At 45.4% G+C, this 21048-nt stretch overlaps 1 protein-coding gene across 1 annotated transcript in view; it reads left to right on the top strand.

The window, feature by feature from the left end:
• XKR6 (XK related 6) overlaps nt 1–21048 on the top strand; it is a gene marked incomplete at its 5' end in the record, with an annotated part of 320117 nt that overhangs the window by 213982 nt on the left and 85087 nt on the right. The window lies entirely within an intron of this gene.

Here is a 21048-nt window from a genome sequence, read left to right as displayed (position 1 = left end):
GGTCTCAGGTTGGGCCTGCTTTGCATCCTGCCAGAGGATGGAGAAACCCAGTCACCTGGCCTGGCGCCAGTTCCCAGCTTCAGAGACTTTCAACAGGGAGACATCCGTCTTTGTTACATCTGGCTGAGGTTTTGTCGTCAGCCCCCACCCACCGCTAGGTACCCCTCTCCAAGGTGGTGGGGTTTCTATCAAGTGTGGGAATTAAGGGGCAAAGAATCGCAACCGAACCCCCAGTCCATTTAGAGACATCCTTGTTACTATGAATACTCCCCTTCCCCCAGACCTTTCCTAAATCAACAGTCTGGACTCAGGATGAGGAACCCCTTTCATCCAGAACGGGGCATCCGGGATATGCCCAGAAGAGCACAAATAAAGGGTCAGCAGACAGTGATTTAAGAGCAATAGTAGAAGAAACTGGGGAAGTGAAACTAGAACTAAGGAGATTTGGATGGCCTCAAAAAAAAAAAAAAAAAAAAAAAAAAAAGTATAGCTCTGTACTTTTAGCCAGAGTAAACACACCAGGTAAGTAGCACCTAGATCAAGCTATTATCAGCACCTTAGACAGGCTCACACATTTTTCCTACCAGCCCTAACTCCGGGGCAACCAGCATCCTGGCTTCTCCCATCATAGAGTAGTTTTGTCTATTCTAGAAATCTGTAGGAACAGAATCATATGCACTCTTTCAGACCTGGTTTTTGGCTCAGCATTATGTTGGGGAGGGTTGTCTATGTTTTGCCTGTGGTGGCAGGTGACTCATTCAGAATTTGGGTAGCCTTCCTAATGGTTCAGATAATTTTTCTATCCCAGAGAGTAGAGGGGCAGTAGTGTAAGTCTTTCTTGCCTTGGATTTATCTTACTAGGTGCTTTTTCTCACTGTTCCTGGGGCGTTATTTTGATGACAGCAGGAATCAACTTCCCTGTTGCCCACTGGGCAAAGGCTTTACCCAGGATGTCGGCTGAATGGCCCACAATCCTGACCCCTGAATTTCTCTTAGCAAATTGCCTTTCCTTTCCTCAGGAAAGGCTTTGAGCTGAGACCCAACTGGAAAAATGATGCTGAAAAAGATGTTTGGATGAACCTGTGCTCTTCCTACATGGCCTCCAGGAGGGAACCAATAGGGGCGGGGGACGGAGGGGGAGGCCTCTGACCTGAATTGAAATGTTTTCAGGGGCCAGTTGTGTAATTAGTATCCTTGGGAGCCTGTAGGGGATTTTCCTGCCTTCAAGGAAAGAACATTTGCAGGCCTACACAGGTTAACAGCTTCCCTTTAAATATTTTCCTTTTGTGGTTAGCTCCGTGCCTGCCTTTGAAAATGTGGTCATTTTAAAAAACAAGAATCAATTCTCCCAGAAGGGAATGTGAAGGGCTGCTACACTCCTTGGGAGCCTTTTCTTTCTCACGCATAATAAAGATTGAGATTATTTGGTAGGACAAATGCTTAGGGGCTCTGAAAATATGGATTATGCAAATGAGCTATTTAAGGACCTTTAAAAATGCTGACCCGGTCCCAGAGTATTTACTAGCTGTTAGAAAATGTGGATTGTCTAAATGGGCATTTGGGGACCTTTAAACACTCAGATTATGATGGATCTGGAGAGCCTAACAAATCCCTCTGGCCCGTTAGGCCTGTCTGCTGTGTAAGTAAAGAAGTGTTTGGACAAAGAATTTTTGCGCAGTGGCCTGGGATGGATTTGGGTCTGTCTTGCAGGCCTAGACGTTGGTGAAGGAGCACAGATGCTGGAGGAGGTTGGTGGCCTCACATGGAACCCCCCAGGAGTGGTTTGGGTACAGGTGGGCTGGAAGATGACCTCTGGTAAGTCAACCTTAACAGGATGACTCTAGAGGTCTGTCTGTGGCCCCAGCCTTCATATAGCAAATCTCTCCTACTTAAGGACTCCCTCTGAAGTAGGTTTTGATTTTTGTTTATTTCCTTCTGCAAAGCACGGGGGGAGAATCAATATAAAAATGCAGGCACTGGTTTCCATACCGACTGTAGGGACATACTCTTCTCTCCACTGGTTATGGATTAATGGTGGCATGGTTCCCATCGGCAGCACAGATCCTGGCCAGATGTAGGCGCTGCAATTTCACAAAAAGGGCCCAATAGTAAGTGAATGAATCTGTGGCGACAATTGCTGGTACGAAAGTCCATCCTTCACCGTCTGGAGCCTGTCTCTGCCAGGCTGACCCAGACAGGGCCCTTACAGGTGGCTAGGGAACCGTGAGCATAGGTCTCGAATAAGCACACACACAGCCTTGTTTTCTGACATGGCCCCTCTTTGGCCTTAAGAGACGGTATTTCTAGACCTCACTTTATGAAGTGCTGTGGTAAATCCTCCTCCTCTCCCACCCTCAAAGCCCTCCTTCCCTCTCTTCCTTGATGGAGAGCCTCCTAGAAAACCACCTTGTGGATAAGATCAGTCTTCTCAGCTTCCTCCTCCTAAAGGTAGACCTACCTTTACAAGGAGATCTTGGGCAGTTTCTGTAACTTTTCTGAGCCTTGGTGTCTTTCTCTGTAAGAGAGATATTGATGGTACCTGCTTTGAAGATTAAGTGCCTGGCATGTAGTAAGGGCTTAAAACATGTTAACTTGGAAACCCAGGTTCCCATTTCAACTTGGCCCCCAATCTGCTGTGTGACCTTGGGAAATTCACTTCCCTTCTCTGGGCCTCATTTTTATTTTCAGACTGAGGGTAGGTGTGGTCTAAAGATGTATCAAGGCTCTTATAGCTCTTATAAGTCAAAATACTGCAACTCAACAAGGCACTGCTTCATTCTTGGGGCACCAGAACAGGTCAGCAAGGCCTTGGGTGACAGATGTCCTCAAGTGTAGAGGGCAATTATTAGAATAGAGTTGTGTTTGTTACAGCAAATGATTAGAAGTGGCCCGACATGAGGCAAAATGTATTCATTTGTGGTCATTAATGAGCTGCTAATGTACTTACCAGTGAGTTTACTGGGGAAGGCTATCAAAACAAAGATTAATCCAGAGAATGAGGGTACTAGACTAGAGAAGAAGGAGATGGCCATGGAGAGGAACACATAAAACTGGGGGTGGAAGACACGTAGAGAGAAGGGGGGGATATCTTGTCCACTGTTTACATTCTTCCAGCTCTCCTCCATCCCGGATGGTGGCTGGAAACTCTTAGGTCTACTAAGAATGTAGTTTGGGGCTATTGTCAATCAGAATGCTAATAATAATAATAGCAGCACTTACAAGGACACTAATAATGAATAGACACTCAGTTATTGAGCTCCTACTATGTGAAAATGGTGTTGTGAATACTTCACATTTGTTAATTCATGTAATCTTACCTATGACATAGGTGTCATTATTACCCCCATTTCACAGATGAGAAAATGGAGGCATGGAGACATAAAGTAACTTGCCAGGTGAAATTTACCTGCACAGCAGTCCCTAAGCAACTGAGATTCTTTTTTTTTTTTTTTAATTTATGTTTTTGTTTTATTTTAGAGAGAGAGAGAGAGCATGCGAGCAGGGCAGAGGGGAAGAGGGAGAGAGAGTGGGAATCTCAAGCAGGCTCCATGCTCAGTATAGAGACAAATGCAGGGCTCCATCCCACATTCCTAGGATCATGACCTGAGCTGAAATCAAGAGTCAGGTGCTCCACCAACTGAGCCACCCAGCCCCCAGCTGAGATTCTAAATAGGCTTGGGCCATTACTTTCCTGCGTGTCCCCGTGCTGGTATTCAGGGTCAGGGTAGGGGGATGTGGTGAAGGTCCTGTGCCTGGAGTGCCAGGCCAGGGATCATGTGTGCAGGCACAGGTGAAGTGGGTGGATTTCCCTGTGTGCGCTGATAGGGGCTTCACAGTCTTGCCTCCTGTGCTCCCAGTACTCCTCACTCAGGTCCTAAATGGGCACGAAAATAACTAGGGCTTCCATCATTGACACAGCTGATGGTCCCAAAGCTGACAGCATGAACACACCTGAACTGTCCTGTTGCACCTGTAGGTGTGTGTTACTCCTCTAGCATCACAGGAGCCCCTCAGTGAACCCCAGAGCAAGTGGCAGCTCTTAGCTGGGGGCTTTGGTGGCTTTCTCCCACTGGGCTCTTTCAGCCACTCTTACCACCAGCACCTTGTTCACTTCCTCCTGCAGGTTTTTACTGAAATATCTCAGTGAGGCCTTTCCAGCTACTGAAAATCACAACCCTCTGGCCCCAGATATTCCCTGTCTGTCCCCTGTCTGCTTTATTGCTTTATTCTCCATAACATTAAGGCCATCTGAATCACTTGTTTGTTTATTGTCTCCTTCCCCATTAGATTGTAAGTTCCATGTGGCTAGGGGGTGTTTACCCCTTGTGTTCTCTGCTGTATCCTTAGCAGCTAGGATGAGCCTGGCACTTAGTAGAATCTTCATAAATACTTGTTGAATGAATGAATGAATGAGTGAGTGAATGAATGAAAAAATGAATGAAAACTTTCAGGACCCTTTTCAGCCTGGTACCCACCTCCTTTCCAATCTCATCTGCCATGTACCTGTGTCCTTCTGTAGAATGCTCATCCCCTCTGTGGCTGCAGGGCCAGATGGCCCTCCCCTCTACCCAGCCCAGCCTGAGAACCCTGTCCCTTGTAGTCCTGCTGATTTCCTGTGAGAGTCCACATTTCCTTCCTCTTCTTCTTGTGGCATTCCCCACTTGCTTATGTGAGGGCACTGTGTCATTGTATTGTTGTAATGGCTTGTTTTTATGCCAGTCTCTCCCTGTTAGGTGGGGGTTCCCTGAAGGGACTTCAGTGTGTGGGAAGGAGCATGAGTTTGGGGCCAGAGTTCAAATTTCAGCTCTATTGATGACTGCTATGGTTTTGGGACTGTTAAGGTTTTACTTAACTGTTCTGAGTCTTAGTTTTCTCATCTGTCAAATAGGGATAATAATCTTGACTTTGTAGGGTTGCTGAGAAATATAGAGGCAATGTGTACAGTGTGCATAGCAAAATGCCTAGCACACAATAGGTATGGCATAACAGGAGGTTATGAGTAAAAAATTACCATGTCACTCCAGCCAGATTTTAGCTGCTACTGTGGCAAGAAGCTTGTGTTCAGTCTACAGTCATACTACCCTGAATGTGCCTGATCTCATCTGATCTTGGAAGCTAAGCAGGTCAGGCCTGGTTAATACTTGGGTGGGAGAGGAAGCTTGTGTTCTTTGGCCTGCTGGGAATATCTGGTTTAACTCTGTGTCGATGTCATGAAAGAAAGAAAGGTAAGAGAGGGCTGCTGTTTTAGACCAAATGTTAATAAAGAGTCCTGATAGTAGAATGGAATATATGAGGCTTGATGTTGGACCAAAAAAAAAAAAAAAAAAAGTCTATAAAGGACATTTGGGGGAAAATAGGGAGGTTTTGAATATGGACTAGTTCTTATTGACTCATAAATACATTTCTTGGGTGGGATTTTAAAAAAATGATTAATGAGTGCTGATTGTGTGCTAGGCATTGTATTGGAAAGTCATTTTACATGTGCTGTATCACTCCCATGAAATACCTATCATTATTCCATTTTATAAACGAGAAACAGAGGCTTAGAGAAGGGAAATAATTTGTTCAAAGGCATACCACATGTAGTGCTGGGACCAGTTATTATTATTATTATTATTTTTAATTTCTAAAAACATTTTATTTATTTATTTTGAGAGAGAAAATGTGAGCAGCAAAGGGACAGGGAGAGAGAATCTCAAGCAGGTTCCATGCTGTGAGCACAGAGCCCGATTTGGGGCTCAATCCCATGAACGATGAGATCATGACCTGAGTCAAGATCAAGAGTCTGGTGCTTAGCTGACTGAGCCACCTGGGCGCCCCTATTATTATGTTTTAATAAACATCTTATTTTATTTTATTATTTTTAAAATGTTTATTTATTTTTGAGAGAGAGAGAGCAGGGGAGGGGGAGAGAGGGGGACAGAGGATCTGAAGTAGACTTTGCATTGACAGCAGAGAGCTTGATGTGGGGCTTGAACTGACAAACCACGAGATCATGGCCTGAGCTGAAGTTGGACATTCAACCAACTGAGCCGCCCAAGTGCCCCTAAACATCTTACTTTAGGAAAGTTTTAGATTTACAGAAGTATTGCAAAGGTAATGCAGAGAGTTCCCATATATTCCATACCCACCTTCCCCTATTATTAACAGCTCACATTAGTATGGAATATGTGTCACAATTAATGAATCAACATTGATACATTATTAACTAAAGCCCATACTGTATTCAGATTACCTTGATTTCCCCAATGTCCTTTTTCTGTTCCAGAATTCTATTCAGGATACCACATTGCTTTTTTGTCATCCTGTCTCCTTAGACTTCTATAGACTGTGACAATTTCTCAGATATTTCTTGTTTTTGATGACCTTGACAGTTTTGAGGAGTACTGGTCAGGTGTTCTGTAGAAGAAAGAATGGCTGGGACCAATTTTGAACCCAAATTTGTCTTATTCCAAAGTTCATGCTACCTCCACTAGGCTCTGTCTCTTGTCATTGAGAGAGAGAGGTACGAGAGGGGGATGGGGAGAGAGAGGGAGAGAGAGAGACATTGATTGATTTACTGTAGAGTGATTTGCCAAAGGCCAAGAAGTTATAGAATAGAACCCACCCACACCTACTGACTTTCATTTTTTTTTTTTAACATTTTTAAATTTATTTTTGTGAGGCAGAGAGAGAGACAGAGCATGAGCAGGAGAGGGGCAGAGAAAGAAGGAGACACAGAATCTGAAGCAGGCTCCAGGCTCCGAGCTGTCAGCACAGAGCCCAACATAGGGCTCAAACTCAGGAGCCATGAGATCATGACCTGAGCCAAAGTCAGATGCTTAACCGCCTGAGGCACCCAGGCATCCCAACACCTACTGACTTTCCAGGAGAGGTGTAACTTGGAGTCTGGCTACTTGTCTGTGCTAACAACCCCCCTTTAGACAACAATTTAAGAAGATTGACTCTAGCCCTTTCTCTTTTTGAGCTTGATGGTCCTCTTGCATCTAAATGGTGTCCCTCAGCTCTGGGAGAGCCCCACTAGGCTGCAGTGGACACAGGTGCTCTTTTTCACTAAGCCTGGGGCCCTATGACTGGATTTCCTTGCATGATATGAGCAGCTTGGCCTGTGGCTCACCCAGGCTCCCAGAAGCACCTCAGCCCAGACAGATGTGTTTCATCTGCTGGTGGACTCTGTGGGAAGCCTTTGGAGCCCCTGAGAGGCTGAGCACAGCAAGGGATGGGATGCTCCAATCTGAGGAAGAGGGAATCAGAGAAATCCTTGGAGATAGGTAGCAGTTTTTCCATGCACTGCCCACCTGCCTGAGTGTCTGGGCCAGCCTTTAGGGTAGACATTGGAGCTAGGTGGGAGACAAGGCCACTGTGGTGGGGTATTGTGGATGATTGGGCTAAAGAGATCAGGCTTGATTCTGTAGACAGCAGGAGCCAGTGAGGGTGTTTGAGCAGAAGAGGGCATTATGAGAATAAAATGAAAGAATGGTTCATTAAACCAGCAACTTCTCCACAGCTGTTTTCCAAGTGAGGTGCAGATGCAGAGCTGACAAAACCTGGTTGGCAGAAGACTTCATTGTCCTCCCCCTTGAGCAAATGCAACAGAGATGCAATTCAGTCCCTGCAGGCAACATCCAGAAAAAAGCAGACACATGCTTCCCTCTCTTTCCTCACTCAGCCCTGGTTTCTTTGTCAGGGCCCTACACGCCTCTGCCCTGCCATCCACCTCTGTGACAGCAAGCTCCTTTCTCCTGGTTGCCACACTCACCTGGGTTTTACCTCCTCCACTCCAAGGGAAGGAGAGCAAGCCCAGAAGAAGGAGCCTAGAATGAAGCCAGGGCCACCAAAGATGAACTTCAGGAACCCACAGTGCTACCTGGATCACCCTTGCATCTGAGTAGATGAGATCTGGGTGGAGTCTTTTCCCCCTTTTGTTTTGCTTCCTGCGTGTTTCACCTGTTTTGTTCGGGGGAAGAGAGGAGCTGACTCCACCAGTCTGTCTTCCTCTGTGGGTTTGATATAATTTGTCCTGCACTGGGCTCATTGACAATTGATGGCAGTCATGGTGTTGATAGCTGGGTGGAAGCTATTTTAACAGCGTCATTTCTTTGTACGTGTAAAAGGCTGCAGGAGGTCTGACCTGATATAAGAAGAGTATTGGTTTTTAGGCACCAAATGATCATTGGGACCCAGGCTTTGCTGCCAGACCAACAAAAGCTCTCACATTATCACCTGGTCTCAAGGAAGTCATATTACTAGAGATGCATTTAGTGGCAAGGAATAGAATACCCAATTAACAGAGGCCAAATAACAAAGGAATTTAATTATCTTACATGACAAGATGCTAGAGATGGATATTTCCAATAATGGTCTAGCAGTTCAAAAGTGTTAGGATGTTGGACCTTGTCTCTGTGACTCTCCTGACCTGTCCCTCTTGGTCATAAATTGGCTGCCCCAGCTCCAGGTATCAGAGCAGCATCCCTAGCTGGAAACAAGAGGACAGGTATAGATAGAATGAGCCTTTTCCTTAGCAGTTCTTTCCTTTTATAGAGGAGCAAAATCCTAGAGGGTTCATCTATGTTATAGCGTGCATTGGAATTTCCTTCCTCTCTAAAGCTGGACGATATTCCATGGTATGTGTATATCACTTTTAGTTTATCCATTCATCCATTCATGGACACTGGATTGCTTCTACCATTTGGCTATTGTAAATAGTGCTGCTATAAAGATAGGTGGAAAAATACCTCTTCAAGTCTCTGCTTTCACTTCTTTTGGGCATATACCCAGAAGATGAATTGCTGGATCATACATACCATCATTTTTAATGACTGCAAGGTGTTCCATTGTTTGGATGAGCAATGAGTTCATTTAACCAGTTTCCTATTGCTGACCTGGTAAGCTGTTGCCACTTTTTATAAGCATCAGAATAATAAACATCCTTGTCAATATATCTTCATCCCACAGTGAGCTTTTTGAGACAGATTTGAGCATCTCACTGCTTTGGCTCAAGACTCCCAGGGCTCCTCCAAACTCACAGACTTAACTCTATTTTGTAGCTCAGGGGATGAGGCCCTTACATTCTGGTCCCAGCTGTCACTGTTCTCCCTCACTCCCTAATTACTCACTCATACAATGTTCTAGGACCTTCTGTACACTGAGTGCCCAACACTCCTTCCCACTCCCTGTTTTTGTACATGCTCCCTCCTCTCCTTGAGACATATGGCCATCCCTCTTTCCCCTAGGATTTGAAAGCCTTCGCAAGATGTCACCTTGAGAGTATCTTCCTCTGTGAACTTCCTGCTCACCATCCCAGGCAGAATTAACCACACTCTTCTCTGTACTCCTGGAATTCCTTACCTATGTCTGTTAGAGCATTTATCACATGTTAGCATAATTGTTTGTTGATGGAGGCAGCATGAAAAAGCAGAAAGAGGGAATATTTTGCAGTCCCACTCCAGAATCCCAATTCTTACAGTATAACACTGGGCTTATCTGAATAAGGTTGTGTGGCTTATCTGAATCTTACTTTGCCCATTTGTAAAATGGGGATCATAATTTCTACTACTAAAAGATTATTTGAGGATTAGAGGTGATGAATGTAGCCCACAGTAACACAATTAAGTGTTTTAGTATTTATATCAGTATTGTAGCTATGATGAGCAAAGCTGCTGCTGCTGCTGCTGCTGCTGAAGACGGAGTGATGATGATGGTGGTGGTGATGATGGTGGTGTTGGTGATATTGGTGGCAGTGACAATAATGATGGGGTTGGTGGTGGTGATGATGATTATGATGATGATGGTGATGGTGGTGATGGTGATGATGGTGGTGGTGGTGATGATATTGGTGGTGGTGGTAATAATGATGGGGTTGATGGTTGTGATAATGATGGTGATGGTGGTGGTGATTATGATTGGACTGATGGTGGCAATGGTGGCAATGATAACGATGGGTTTGATGGTGATGATGGTGGTAGTGATGATGATGATGGTGGTGGTGATGACAATTATGACAATGATATACTTATCTCTCTGACAGAATGTGATTACTCCTCAGGCAGGTGCTATGCAGCTTCATCTCTGCTTTGTCAGTGTCTGCTAGAGAGGAAATCCATAGTAAAAAATACATTAATTGCTTCAGTGCTAAATTGCTTTGGTGGGGGACAGTCCTTCCTGAATTAACCTGTTTAGTCCCAGCTGAGCCTCCCTTCTGAATCCTCCCTGACTGTGAATTTTGTGAGCTGAGGGAGCACAGTGTGTAAAGCCCTCAACCTAGAACTATGAAATTGGGGTCTGCCCTCAGCACTGCCCTTAACCAGGCTGGACACCTCCTTCCTCTCGGTTTTGGAGCCCCCATGGGGGATGCCTAGTCAAATCTCTCATGCAACACTGGTTTCCATCCAAGATGCCTTGCTCTGAAACTGTACCCAGATTATTTCCAGGATTGAGTTTGACATTCCAACTGGAATGGGCACAAGGGGCTGAGGATGGAGACTACACTCCATTTCCCTTTTGCCTCATTTTCCTTGCCCTCTGAGTGCCCAGGGCTGTGCTCAGCATAAAACTGGCATCTTAGCCATGATGGTGGTGGGGCTGGATGGGAGAAGACAATGCTCAAGGTCACTGAACTCATACATCATCATGACTTAGTCTGTCCCATGGTTAGGGGGTGGTAAGAGCAATTAGCTGTTGCTAGTGTATCACCTGTTGGGAATGTTACTGGGTGCCTCCTGTGCTGGGCTGTGGGGCGGGGGGAGATCTGGACATTTACCTCACCTATTCCTTTCCACTTGCTGTATATATTGGTCAATTTATGCTCTCCATACTTCCTTTCTCCCCCAGCAATGAAGAGAATGGCAAGCACTGCTGAGTGCTTGGTCTATTCAAGGGTTATAAACCTGCTACATCTGTATACAGAATGAGTCTTCCCCTGAAAAGCTCACAGTCTAGGAGGGAAGATCATATATGGACACAAGTAATTACCAAATGAAGAAAGCATGCCTTGGAGAGCTTTTGGAATTCAGAGGGGAGTGTCCTTGTGGAAGACTGCACGGGCCCAGGATGGGGGAGGGCAGAACATTCCTGGCAGGGGTATGCCTCGAAAAAGTGCACAGAGGCAGAAGTGGTTTGAAGTAATTTGTACTTCCTGGGCAAGAACTTGGAATGACTCTATATTCTTTGGAACCCATACAGTGACAACATGGATTCATCCTCTGAAGGCATCTACTAGAGAAGAAAAGCAGAGTTATCCTTATAATTCTGAAGGTCTGATTAGAAAACGGAGGTCTGTTGAAAGGAAGTGCTGTGGGGAGCAAGGGGACGATGAGAGAGTGTGTTTAGACTTGGGAAGCCTGTAGTGCAAAGGGATGTGAGCACCCTAAGGTCTCCTGGGCCATCGATGGCACAGGATCCAGAGCCTGCCTGCTGCTTGCCCGTGACTGGCTCTGAGCGGCCCAGCAGGGGACACTGTGGTGACTCTGGGGCCAGTGAATTTCTGAGGCATGCAGGGCCAGGAAGTTCCTTCTCTGTCTTGTCCTGGCTTTGCTTCAACACATGGGCTCTCTCTTTGCTCTCCTTTCCTTACCCTAGTGAGTTTCCAAGACACAACAGTGACAGCATCCCCTTGTTGTGGAGGCAGGTGGACCCAGAAGTAGTGATGAAGCAAGCCTCGCTTGCCATCTGGGGACCAGCTCCAGGGGGCGGAGGAGAATTTTTCTTTACATCAGACAAATGTCTGCTCAGTTGGAATAAACTTGTATTGTTGTCAATGAGATAATAGTTTGAGTATCTGAGAATCAAGACCCTGTCTCTTCCTAGCTGTTTCTTTCAGCTTCTATTTGAGGGAGCCTCAGGGAAGTCTGTAAAAAAGAGACCACTTCCTAACTGGGTGACTCTGAAAAGGTCACTTTTTAATTCTCTGAGCTTTGGTTTCTCCATCAAAAATGGGGTTCTTCTTTCACGGGGTTGTTTTCGAATTAGAGGAGTGTATGGCATCTAACACTTAGCATGTGCTCAATAAATGTTAGTTCCATTTCTCATTGCCTGTGTGCTAAATCATTATATAAGTCCAGCGATTGTTCTGTTCCTTCCTCTGCCTAGATCCAGATTTCAGATATATATAGGGTTTATTTTAAGTGGGGGAGGGATACACTTTCTGAAGCAGAAATGCAAACGCTTAAGGAGATGAAATTACACAAAGAATCTCTAAGGAAAGAATAACGATGTTCCAAAACATGTAATATATGTATATAAAAGTGCAATTATGTGCTCAGTGAAGAAGAAAACAAGATGCTGTGATGCATTGTTACCCGTTTCTCATTTCGATTCCATTTTAATCTTGAGAAGGGGTTAGCTGCAGTCATCTTGTCTCTTCACTAGAGGGCGCCGGGGCAGTAAGGCTGCACTGGCCTCTGTTCCTGCCCCATTCTCCATAGAGCTTCAGACAAGCTTCTAAGTGTGGACTTTACCATCCAGAATTAGTGACAGAGGACAGGACTAGGAGTCAGGAGGGATTGATTCTTTTTAAAAAAATTTTTTTTCAATGTTTATTTATTTTGGGGACAGAGAGAGACAGAGCATGAACGGGGGAGGGGCAGAGAGAGAGGGAGACACAGCATCGGAAACAGGCTCCAGGCTCCGAGCCATCAGCCCAGAGCCCGACGCGGGGCTCGAACTCACGGACCGCGAGATCGTGACCTGGCTGAAGCCGGACGCTTAACCGACTGCGCCACCCAGGCGCCCCAGGAGGGATTGATTCTTATCCAAAATATGTATTTAATTGGTTCCATGACTCTGTGAAAAAATACTTCGCCTCTGTGGGTCTTTCTTCATCTATGATCTGAATGTCTTGAGTTAGGTGCTCCTTGAAGCTCCTCCAAGGACAACGATTTTGGTTGTCCTCACAGATGGAAATCTCGATTAACTAAACGTATGGTCTGGGCAAGTCATAGGAAACAGTGCATCCAGACATTTTCCTCTCTCATATTCCTTTAAATTGTTCATAAGCAACGGGAGAGTTGTACTAGTTGGTCTTAAATCCTGGAGAAGCTTTCTCAACCCTGCCCCATGACTTGCATTAAGGCATGGAGCTGAGTGTCTCATGTGTCCCACAGTGACTTCTGCACACATTTATGCCCACCCCATCTGCAGGACGGCAACCAGTTCCTTTAAAGCTTCCTCTCAACTCACTTTTTAACCAATCAAACCAGATGTGGAACGAGATTCATTCCTTCCGTTTCTTTGGGCTACCTCGCTGTTTGGTGAAATATGGAAAACAGCTTTTTTCAGAACTTTTAATTTATTTTGGTGTCTGGGAAGAGACTTTTTGTTCCCCCACGATGTCAGCCCAATTTTTCTCTTTTGAAACTAAAAATCTGGCGACCATTGACTTATTTCTTTAAACATTTTGTTCTTGGAATAAAAAAGCGTAAATGAAAAGAAAACTCTCACTGATAAGGCCTCTACCCAGTACCAATCTGTCAACATTTTGCCTAGTTTTATTTTAGTGTTTTCATTCACATTAATGAGATTATATTATAGACACAATTTGCATGCTGAATTTTCCCCTTAACATCATATTGTGTGCATTTCCTCATGTCAGTAGCATAGAAATTGAATGCCTGCACACGACTTCATAGAAGAAATGAATCTTAACTTAGTCATTTCCTCAAGGTTGGACAGTGAACTTGCCTTCAGTTCTTCAATGCCGTAAATAGCTCCATGATTGAACCCCTACACAAACATGGTAGCTCCTTCTGACTGAAATTTCCCCTTACCTAATGTTACCAAAGTGTGCTTGAAAGAGTAAGACAGCTGGGCATACAAAGGGGGAGGTAAAAGAACAAATATTGAAAGATTTCTGTTACCTTCCAGGCATGGAGTGGAGGGTAATTTATAGTTCACATTTATCCTTAGAACAACCATAGGTTTTGCCGCTGGAAAAGAGACTTCAAGAGATTTGGGAATTTGGCTGTCAAGTCACCCAGCTAGTTAGCAGCTGTGCCAGGATTTGACCTTCAGTTTGTCTGACTGCAGAGTTGGCTTCTCCTTCATTGCCATGCTGCTTGGAAACAGAAGGAGCAGAGTCTGTGGGGTGTGGACTGGGTTGCGGGGAGCTGGCATGCCCACCACCAAGAGGTTTCAGATCATAGGTTGAGGTGCTTGTCTGCTCAGGGGAACCAGAGCTGGCTGGGGGCAGGAGATAAAAGGAGCACCCCACCTGGAGAGCTGAGGAAAGTTGACCTGTTGGAATCTGGGGCTGAGCCTCTGCCAAGGTTTCGAGCCTGTTTTGTTGGACAAACAGCCCAAGTCCCTGCTTCATCGGCTCCTGCTCTTGTCCTCCCCTTTTCTCTACCACTTCTAATAAATCTGAATCACAGTTTTTGGCTTTGTTCTCATAAATTTGAAGTGGAGTTCTTACCAGGCCTGTCAGCAAGATGGAGAAGGGAGGGTGAGAAGGAGAGGTGAATTCCAGGAATCTGGACTATTTTTAAACACATCCTCGTTATTCTAGAGCTTGCAGGTCACTGGTACCAGAGAAGAGTTTTGCAGACCTGACAGCTGGTGTTAAAACAATTAGGTTCAAAATGACAACCACAGGATGTGTGTATGTGTGTGTACGTGCATGTGTGGCCACTCTTCCTCATTCTTTTCCTTACCTCATGGGGAAGCTCTCCTGGATGTGTTTTGGACAGGGCCAGCTGGGTCAGTGAGAGGATGTGCAGTTTTGGGGGGTGAGTTCTAGACTCTGTCTCAGGGAAAGCTGATGCACCCCTCCGGCTGCACATACAGGCATCACCCCAGACCTCCTCTCCCTAGACCCAGCCTTCTCTTGTATAAACCAGAGGGTGGGATTAGGACCTCTCTAAATTCCCCTTTAGCTCTAGGATGCATCCTATGATTGGGACTGCAAATGCCTCTCACTGTGCTATTTTATGGTCTTTGTGAAGTCCTTTCCCCGTTGTCCCTGACCTGCCCTGATCATGCCAGACACTCCACTTGGAGAGTTTTACCTCTGGAATTCTCTGGAAGGGCAAGAGACAGCTTTGTCTAGCTTCTCGTCCATGATCTCAATCCCTTTTCATTATTTGGACACAATTAGCCTTTCTTTTCATTCCCCCAGCACTTCCTACCTGTATCGGTTAGGGTTCTCCAGAGAAACAGAACCCATTAGAAGACGTAGAAAGAAATAGAGAACACAAACAGAGATGGAGAGGTATTTATTATAAGGAATTGGCTCATGCAATTATGGGTGCTGATAAGCCCCAGGATCTGTGGTCGGTGAGCTGGAGACCCAGGAGAGCTGATGTCTAATTCCAGTCTGAATCTGAAGGACTGAGAATCAGGAAAGCCAAGGGCGTATTTCCAGTCTGCAAGCTGGCAGGCTCAAGACCCAGGAAGAGTTGATGTTTCAGATTGAGTCCAAAGGCAGGAAAAAAGTCATCCCCATTTGAAGGCTGTCAGGCAGAAAGAATTCTCTCTTATTCAAGGGAAGTTCAGCCCTTTAGTTCTATTCAGGCCTTCACTGGACTGGATGAGGACCACGCATATGAGGGAGTGCAATCTGCTTTACTCAGTGTACTGATTCAAATGTTAATCTTATCCAGAAACACCCTCATAGAAACACTGTGAATAATATTTGACCAAATGTCTGGTCACTCATGGACCAGTCAAGTTGACACATACAAACTGCATACCACCCAATATTCTTTTTTTTTTTTTTTTTAATTTTTTTTTCAACGTTTATTTATTTTTGGGACAGAGAGAGACAGAGCATGAACGGGCGAGGAGCAGAGAGAGAGGGAGACACAGAATCAGAAACAGGCTCCAGGCTCTGAGCCATCAGCCCAGAGCCCGACGCGGGGCTCGAACTCACAGACCGCGAGATCGTGACCTGGCTGAAGTCGGACACTTAACTGACTGCGCCACCCAGGCGCCCCTCAATATTCTTTACCCCACCGACACACTCATTGCTTTTCATGGCCCCTACAAAGGTTCCTGTCTACAGGCTATTAACTGTGCTATTCCCTCCCTCTCCGCAGCCCCAGTCTGTAAGAAGAAATTTTAGGGACTCCTGAGTGGCTCAGTTGGTTGAGCATCTGACTCTTGATTTCAGCTCAGGTCATGATCCCAGGGTCTGGCTCCATCTGAGCGTGGAGTCTGTTTAAGATTCTGTCTCTCTCTGTGTCTCTCCCTCTGCTCCTCCCCTGCACTTGCATGCATGCACTCTCTAAAATAAACTTAAAAATGAAAAAAAAGAAGGAATTTTACCTGTGGTGCCTTAAATATTTTTTCATATGGCCATCTCACCAGCTAGAAGGAGAAATCAGGGTCTGCAATGTTCTGAGGAGGTGAAAAGCATAGATTCTGGCATTCTACTCTCTGGGTTTACACCCTGGCTCTTCCAGTTACTAGCTCTCTGGCCTTGGGTTAGTTTGTGCTCCATCTCCTCAATCCACACAAAGTAAATAATAATAATACTTAACTGGTGGGGTTGTTTTGAGGATTAGGATGAGATATTTATAAGGAATTGCTGTGGTTGCTGTAGTCCCTGGGTTGAGCATGGAGCCTGACATATACCAGACATTCCCTAAGCCATTGTTGAGTGGAGTCATTTATAACAAAGTGTGTAGAGAAGATATGAAAAGTGAGTACATATGAGGTGATTTGAGGCAAAACTATGAAGACATTTGGTGTCCTTCCTGGAGAGACAGTGCACATGATTAGAAAGATTGTGGTGTGTGTGTTTGCGTGTGTACGTGTGTGTGCACCTGCACCTGTTTGGTTGGTGGGGAAAGACTTTGCTTATTACTCTCCTTTTCCCCAAGGCCAGTCCCTTTTCTATGGACCAGAGCAGTCTTCACAACAACACCATGTGTAAAAAGTTCCATTTATATCTTCTCTGTATACAGGAGACAAAAAGCTAAGGGGATGCAAATGGGTGGGTGTAGTGTTTTATTGTTCTTCAAAGAGGAAAATTACAGAGGAAACCTGTAATTGGGAAAATTTTATTTCTTGCTCTCAGCAGTGTAGAGATGTGCTCTACTTCTTCACACTTAACTTCTGCTGTATGTAAAGAGCATAAGGGAAAAAGCAGAGACTATAGAAAAACAATTCAAAGTCTTTCCTCAAATTAGCTGGGAGCAGTCAGAAATATTGTCCGGAGAGAACAGAAGTCACTGACAGAGGAAAGTGCCTTGTAGAGCTTCGGACACCCAGTTGATATGAAGCTTAGCATGCCCACAATACTGCACACCCCCGAAAGTGATTCTTAATAGAATACAGATAGTCATGGTGAGTTACAAAGGCTATTTTAGTCAATATCTATGAAAAATATTATTGATGTGAGAATTTGACAATAGATAATGATTGTTAAAGAAAAGTATTTAATCTTCTGGGTATTTCTTCCTTTAAAAGTTCTCTCTCCATTTATATTAGATGGATCTGTATCACAGACTACGATAACTTTCATCCTGAAAAGAGTTTTAGAGAAGATCTACTTCAACCTCTGTTATCATATAGATGAGGAAACCGAGGCCCAAGAGGATGCGCAACTTGCCCAAGGACACATGACAAGTGTAAAGTTGCAGGTCTTTCATATGATATGATCACGTTCACTTAGTGCTCACCTGTCCATGTCCAGCAAAGAAAAGAGATGTTGTCAAAGAGAGCCAACCAACTGAGGGGAGGGTGTGACTCGTGGGTAACTGATGAATGGTGTGCGTGTGAATGTGTACAGATCTACAACCTCTCAAAATTCCATTAGGCAATGGAATAATATACTAATTCCTAATCAGTAGGACCTTGTCACTTGGCCCAGTGATATTGTTCCCAATAGGAGGAGTACTGACTCTAGGACAAGCTAACCTCTGTGGAGCACATTTATAAACTGTGATGGTTAATTTTATGTGTCAACTTGTCTGTGCCATAGGGTGCTAGATTAAACATTATTTCTGGGTGTCTGTGTGGGTGTCTCCAAAAGAAATTGACATTTGGATTGGTGGACTCAATAAAGCAGACTATGCTCCCCAATGTGGGTGGCCTCATCCAATCCATTGAGGGCCCAAATAGAACAGAAGGGGAAGGAAGAACGATTTTGTTCTCTCTACTTGAGCTGAGACATCCCTCTTGTCCTGCCCTCAGATATTGCTGCACCTCATTCTCGGGTCTTCAGACTCAGATCCAGAATTATACCACAGGCTTTCCTGGGTCTTCAGCTTGTAAACTGCCATAACTGTGAGAGCCAGATCCTATAATAACCCTCCTCTTCTATGTATTTCTCTATATCCTACTGGTTCTGTTTGTCTGGAGACCCCTGACTAATATATAGACATAGTTCCACTTAATCCTTACAACTGCCCCATGCAGTAAGTAGTATGAGTCAACCCCCTCCCTCCTGCCCCCAGTCACAACGCTCAGTCCCCTGCCCTGTTGCATCTCATTCAGTGTGTTACTGGTGCTGGACATCATCCAGGCTGGAATATAAGTCATTTTCAAGAGAATCTCAGGGGGTAACTTGGATCTGTGATAGATGATAAAGAAAGAGAAAAGTTGGAGCAAAAGCAGATTAAAGCCCCCCAGCCCTACTCCATTAGAGAGTCCTGTTTATGGAATTGGATTCTGTTCTCCTTGGGTACTGATATTCCCATAAAGTTCCCCAGAGACAGTCTCTGCAGGCAGAATCTTGGCTTGATGTAAGGAGACTTTCTGGAGCAGGGCTCTTCCCTGGCATTGAATGTAAACATGTAGGTAACTGGGTCTAGATGCTTTTTCCTGCAGATTCCTACAGAATCCTAAGATTCTCAATAGATGAGTGACTTCCTAAAAAGGCTGAAGACCAGGTCTGAGTGTGCAGCATTTCAGTGGCAGGGTGTACATATGTGTGTGTGTCGGGGATGGGGGAGCTTTCCTTCTAAGGATATGGGTCCTCACACCCTCAGCTGTGGGATCCATCATAAGAAAACATCTTGAGAAATGATGAGAAGAATAATCATGGGGAACCTCGCATGTCTCCAAAACCCTGCCTTTGAAGGTGACCTAGAGAATGGCTGGAAGGACCCTTTGGGGCCACCTAGCTTCTACCCCTCTCATATTCGTGCCATCTCTACTGAAGGAGGCTCCTCTTCCTCCATTAATTTCACCCTCTGGCATGCTGCAGCTTCCAATTAATCAGCTTTCTTGATTTCCAGTTCAGCCTTGCAAATTAACATCCCAAATTTAATAGCTCACAAATTGATTTTTCCTATCTCCCGCCTCTTACCAGCATGCACTGGTAACAGAGACAAAAATGCTTTCGTGTCTGTATATCTTGCATGGTCACTACTTGCTGAGGCTTCTTGCAGCGTTGGTCTAGCCTAAGTGCCCATGTTCTCAGACAGTGCTGTCTAAATACAAGCAGTCCTTTCCAGGAGACTGGTGAATGTAACTCAGGGGTCAACCTTTATCTCTTATAACAGCCTTGGCAAAGATGTAACTTGTGATACAGGAAGTTTGTTTTCTGTGTGGCCCTACCTGTCTTCTCCTCCCATTCCCAAGCTTTTTCTGTTCTTTTCCTGGGATGGTGGGGGGAATATCATGAGTTTTGGAATTAGATAGATTTTTATTTGCATTCTGGCTATACCATTTATTAGTTCTTGAGATCAGACCAAAGTCCTCTGAGTTAGTTTCCTCATCTGTAAATGGGTATGATTTTTCCTGTTTATAGTTGTTCTGCTGATTGAATAATACATGTATAAACAGAGAACAGGCATTTCATAAATATTAGTCTCCTTAAACCTCTCAGGCACCTGAGTGTGGAGATAATTTGTAAATAACACAGGGGTCACCTCTAACTCTGATTGTTGAGTCTGATTTCGAGATTTGATTCTTAGAGTGACTGCAACCTCATGACCAGGCCTGAGGACAGTTATCTTGCCAAGCCTCCTCTGCACTTCCTGGGACAGGGTGCCTCCTGCTGGTCTCCCACTGACCTTGAACTTTGACATGACCAAACCCCCCTAATTCCAGCTCAAGTCCTTCAGCCAAGTCCTAACGGGGAAGCCTCAAACTCCAGAGGGCTTTGCTGAGTGCCGCCCTCAGGAGCAAAGCTGGGAACCAGGCCTGAGGAGGTGGAGCAGTGAAGACAATGTAGTAACTAAAGAACAGTAGGGTCTGAAGGTATATAACAAGCTTGTGCTTGATTCAGGTTGTACTGATTTCCCCAGGGTCTTAGTTCTTAGTAGCTCCCTGGCATGGTGACATGGGTGGCTGGTCACATCACATTGTGGGTTGCTCTGCAGAGGGACTTCAGCTCCCAGCTAGGGGTTAGGGTCAGGGCCCAAGGGCTGGCAGGGATTTTAGGAGCCCAGCCAAGGCAGCTACAATTTCTAATGTGTTATGACCATAGCAGTTAAGTCAAATACTAGGCAGGATCTAGGCCTTATGATGGGGGCAAACGAAGGCTTGGTGGGCATGAGGGTTTTTGAGCTCTGAATTCACTGTAGGCCCCACCCTGATTAATATGGGCTGGGCTAAGGCTGTGGGTAGAGGGCTTGTGTAGCTATGGCTCTGTGGGGGTAGGGAGCCTTAGACTCTCTTTGGAAGACTGAAACTCCAATGGAACCATTACAAAGGACAACAGAGGAGGATCTAGGGTATATATATGGGCAAGGTGGCTAGGGCAGGACTGTTCCATGACACAGGCCCCCCATCACGTGGTGGGACGGAGCTGAGGCAAGGAGCAGAGGAGCAGAGCAGAGGGAAGATGCAGAAGACAGCTATTTGGCCTCCCTCCTGCCATGCACTTCCTGTCCATTCTGCGTCAGGAGCTTTGGTTTGCGGGGCACCTGCTCCTCAAACCTCTCAGCATTGCAGCATGTCCACCCTGAAGACACAGGCCCTGGCTCACAGTTCAGCCCTCCACCTGGCTGGGAGAGTTACACCAAGGAAGGAAGCATCCATTCAGAATGAGGTGGGGGCAGAGGGGCTGGACAGTTGGGCTTTTGCCTCCTCCCCCACCTCACCAGCTCTTTCCCACCACCCTTTCTGTCCTTCCTTCCTTTTATGACGTCACCTCTCGCCACT

This window comes from Herpailurus yagouaroundi, unplaced genomic scaffold, assembly GCF_014898765.1.
Source record: "Herpailurus yagouaroundi ecotype Mexico unplaced genomic scaffold, PumYag 28, whole genome shotgun sequence".
Classification (NCBI taxonomy): Eukaryota; Metazoa; Chordata; class Mammalia; order Carnivora; family Felidae; genus Herpailurus; species Herpailurus yagouaroundi.
Note: the sequence above shows the minus strand (reverse complement) of the source record. Positions and strands in the feature narration are given on the sequence as shown.